Raw genomic sequence first — 5,101 nt, forward strand, 5'->3', positions numbered from 1 at the left:
AGGGCTCGGAAGCGGAAGGCGCATCAGGAGAGAAGGAGCTGGCCTTGGACCCCCCAGGGACCAGAGTAGACCCTAGGGAACCAGGCTCGACCTTCCCTTCCTCGTGACCGAGGAAGAACCCTCCTTTCCTCGCCTGGCGTCGGCCTCGTCGTCGTCCGGCGTGGAGCGGAGGGCCTGGGACCTACGCCGAGGGAAGGACTCCCCCAATCCTCACCAGTCTCCTCCGTGTCGGACGCTTCCTCCTCCGCCTCTTCTTCCTCCTCTTCCCAGCTGGAGCTGCCGGAGGACAAGTTCACCGTCGCCAAGACTGCCAGATCTTCGGGAGCTGCCGCGGGCACCAGCCCCTCACCGTTGAAGGTGGGCATGGCGTTCACCACCAGCTCCCAGTCGTCACGAAGGAACATGGGGATGGGGGCGCCCACCGGGCTTGCCACGTCTCCCCCAACCAAGGAATGGAGGGCCGCAGCCAGATCCTTGTCGGTCAGGGCCTCGAAGCTCAGGCGCAGGGCGGCGTCTGCTCCTCCAAGCCCCCACAGTGGGAGCGGGTGCTCCTGGAGCAGAGCCACCCGGTGCTCCAAGAACTCCCTCAGCAGCGTGGCCCCAGTCAGCTTCGCCGCCTCCGTGTTGCTTGGTCTCAGGTCCGCGTTCATCCTCCTCCACACCGCCTTCGTGCGAGGGTCGACGAGCTCTGCGCGGGACCATGCGTCAACGGACTTAGGTTGCCCCGTGGGCAATACCAGACGAGGGTGGAGGCGCCCAACATCCATCATGACCCACTTGCTTCGGTAGCCTTCAATCCTCTTCCTAGGCTTCGAGATGGCGTTGGAGCTGGAATAGGCAATGAAGCTCGCGCATGCAGAGACCTGAGCACCAGAAACCCGGAGGGAGAAAAAGTGGCGTAGCGAGGCCACCGAGGGCTTCACACCAACATGAGCCTCGCAATAGTAGGCGAAAATCGCCAGGAGAAGGACAGAGTTGGAGTGGAGATGCAGAGCCTGCAGGTTGTATTGGCGAAGAACAACACGGAAGAACTCAGAGAAAGGAGGCACCAGACCAGCGACAATGGCGCTCATGAAGAACGGGTAGAAGGTGCTCCCTTGCCCTCAGGCTGATCAGAGCCGACCTTGAGCACAGTCGCTCCCTCGCTACCCCGCGCCATCGTCATCAGGCGCACGAGGGCGAGGTTCTTCTTTGAGAAATTGGGGAATCTAGGGCCGGCGAGTGCCAAGCATCAGCCAGGGACTTGCGAGGCGCCATGGCGTGCCGGATGCGAAGGATTGAGACGGATCTAGAGGATTTCGGGAGCAAGAAGGAGGAAAGCGAGAAAGGGGATCTAGGGCAAGACGGACGAGAGCGGAGCAAGTAAGCCTGGCCAGGGCACCCCCTTTTTGTCAGTCGTGCAGTTGCCGAGGCATCGTGCGAAGTGCAGACGCCCATGCCCAATCAACCGCCACGCAGCGCCCAAGGCAGCAGGCTGTTAGGGCCCGCGGAGCTTCATGCTTGCCCCTTCGCTTCTCTGCTAGGCCAAGCCCGGGCGCGCCTTGGGCCTGGGGGCTACTGTCGGCGTTCTGGGAATGGGGGTCCCCAGACTTGCCTGCCTGCGGCCTACGGCGTGGCTCAAGCGGGGGCCCAGCGTGGCCATCTTCATCAGCTCAAGCTCAAAGACCCTCGCGAGGGGCCAAGCCTCGCGGTGCGGACGACAGGAAGCTTCCTCAGAGGCAGCCTCATTAGGCAGGCTCGCGAGGAGGCGGAGAGATCAAGGCGGGGGTACCTCGCGAGGAACCCGTGACGCAAGCCATGACAATCAAGACCAGGCGGGCGCCAGGCAGGTGCCGGCCAGCACAATGTCCTTGTTTCCCCTTTGGTGCAAAGGGGGCAAGCACAGGCCAAGGCATCAGGCAAAGGTTACCATTCCGGTGCAACGAGACCAAGACCAGCCGGACGGCAGGATGGAGGTCACCGTGGAGCCCAAGACGGCATCATTGCCAGTGCTTTTGGCAGCCGAAGACCACCTTTGGTCAGGATAACTTGTACTAGATGTTCCCCTTTGAAATGGCCAATTGTTCGCGCCCTTCCCACTCATTATTTGGGGAGATGCCTAGGGCCTCTATAAATAGAGCTAGCCACCACAGAGGAGAGACATCTATAGATCACCAGAGACATCTAGACACCCCAAGAACATCGAGAGATCTGGTAGAACCCTAGCAGAGAGAGAGAGAGAGAGGCGATGAACTCACCCTAGCAGTTCATCGCACCAACTCAAGAACACCTATCGCGAGGCTGTTCTTCCCTTGTACTGCCCATCATCAGCCCAGAGGCAATCCACTACACCACACACTGGAGTAGGGTATTACACCACAACGGTGGCCCGAACCAGTATAAACCTCGTGTCTCTTGTGTTGTTCATCATTTTCATCTTAGTTCGCATGAGAGGATTAGACGTAGATCGGTAGGGGAGAGATCTCCGCGCGCACCCCAGTTTTTGAACCTCAAGGGTCTGCCGGAACCCCAAACCTGACACTCCACACCCCAAGTCAATGCTTAAAGCAGAAGAAGAATTGTTCTCAGGTCAGGTTCTATAGTTATGGTTCATACTACTTTGCTCTTGCATCATTGTATTTACTCATACCAACTAATTTCAAATTTGAAGGATGCAATTGAAACTCCAATGGCACAATAGGTATGTTTTAAACTGGTTTCATTAATGTGTTTCCTGTTGTAACTTGCTCTATGTCAATTTCAGTTTCAATTGAATAAATAGTTATGTTCTCATGCCATGCACATTACAAGTGTTGTTATTGACGTGTAGTTTCCCACACTTATACTTTGTCTATGCTGCTTTATCTTAAATAGATATGATTTGAACTGTCTCTATCTTGATTTGGCAACATAAACTAGAATGATATAGACCATACAGTGACCATACTACATAGATATATGTTTGTTTCATGTTGTTATCCTGTCCACCTTACTACTGAACTGGTTTACAAAAATGAATTTCATATACAACATGGTAAACCTGTGATGTCTTTGTTTGTTTCTCTTTTAGAACGCGGATAAAATATTGGAGAAGAGGACCCTGTTATGCAATGGTAAAGGAAGTAATGCAGATAAGGTTGAAGATAGTGAGACATCCCTGTTGGTCTCCAAGAAAGATGATACAAACTATATTGAAGACACTGAGACGACCCCAAAATCCTATCTTGATGTAGTGTTCGAGTTACTCGCTACTACTGCTGGCACCAACTCTTCAAACTCGCTGCCTAAATCAGTTCAGCTTCTTGAGTCTCAACTTCAAGTTGAAAGACTTCGATCAGATGTTATGCGATAGGAAGTCGAAGGACAGAGGAAGTCCCTGCAGAATTCTGATGCATACTTTCTGGTGCAAGATCAAGTGCTGGAGGATTTAAGCGCCAAACAAGAGAAAGTTAATAATCTTGCTAAGCATCTTGCCAGCATTATGGGTACCAAGGATATTGTTTCTTGAGCTCTTCTGAAGTGGTTTCAGTTCTGGACTTGTTTTGCTACGGCATTATTTGCACTCGTCGCAAAATTTGACAACCAATGTATATCATATGCGGCTTTGTTCCCTATATTTGTGCTGGCGGCGAACTTTGATGCCGAGTGGATGTAATATGTGTAATAGCCGTGATAGCCTAGCGTAAGTTGCCTGCTTATTTATTTCCTTGTTGTCTTGTTTATTTGTTTGCTTGTGGTTAGTGCAGTTCTTTTCCCATGGTTTCCTCGTGGCCGCAATAACCTATTTTTCAAAACTAGGCCACAATAACCATGGGATCCATATTTACTGTAGTTACCATGGGCCTCCTACGGGCCGTAGAAACAATGGGCCTTCTAATGGTCGTAGAAACAATGGGCCTTCTACGAGCCGTAACATCAATGGGACTTTGATAACCCACAAGTATAGGGGATCGCAACAGTTTTCGAGGGTAGAGTATTCAACCCAAATTTATTCTTTCGACACAAGGGGAGCCAAAGAATATTCTCAAGTATTAGCAGCTGAGTTGTCAAATCAACCACACCTGGAAACTTAATATTTGCAGCAAAGTGTTTAGTAGCAAAGTAATATGATAGTAGTGGTAATGGTAGCAAAAGGTAACGATAGCAAAAGTAATGTTTTTGGTATTTTGTAGTGATGATAGCAAAAGCAACGGAAAAGTAAATAAGCGAAGAACAATATATGGAAAGCTCGTAGGAAATGGATCGGTGATAGAGAATTATGCCGGATGCGTTCATCATGTAACAATCATAACCTAGGGTGACACAGAACTAGCTCCAATTCGTCAATGTAATGTATGCTTGTATTCCGAATATAGTCATACGTGCTTATGGAAAAGAACTTGCATGACATCTTTTGTCCTACCCTCCTGTCGCAGCGGGGTCCTAGCGGAAACTAAGGGATATTAAGGCCTCTATTTAATAGAGTACCGGACCAAAGCATTAACACATAGTGAATACATGAACTCCTCAAACTACGGTCATCACCGGGAGTGGTCCCTAGTGACAAGCATTAAGCATAGCAAAGTCATAGCAACATCAATCTCAAAACATAGTGGATACTTGGGATCAAACCCTAACAAAACTAACTCGATTACATGATAAATCTCATCCAACCCATCACCGTCCAGCAAGCCTACGATGGAATTACTCACGCACGGTGGTGAGAATCATGAAATTGGTGATGGAGGATGGTTGATGATGACGACGGCGACGGATTCCCCTCTCCGGAGCCCCAAACGGACTCTAGATCAACCCTCTCGAGAGGTTTTAGGGCTTGGCGGCGGCTCCATATCGTAAAACGCGATGAATCCTTCTCTCTGATTTTTTTCTCCCTGAAAGCTAATATAAAGAGTTGGGGGTGAGGTCGGAGGAGCTCTAGGCGGCCCATGAGGTAGGGGGCGCGCCCCCCCTGGGCGCGCCCCCCACCCTCGTGGCTACGGTGTGGGCCCCCTTGTCTTCATCTTTTGCAAGGATTTTTTATTATTTCCAAAAAGACGTTCCGTGAAGTTTTTGTTCATTCCGAGAAGTTTTGTTTCTGCACATAAATAACACCATGGCAATTCTGCTGAAAACAACGTCAGTC

This window comes from Triticum urartu, chromosome 4, assembly GCF_003073215.2.
Source record: "Triticum urartu cultivar G1812 chromosome 4, Tu2.1, whole genome shotgun sequence".
In the NCBI taxonomy this organism is placed as follows: Eukaryota; Viridiplantae; Streptophyta; class Magnoliopsida; order Poales; family Poaceae; genus Triticum; species Triticum urartu.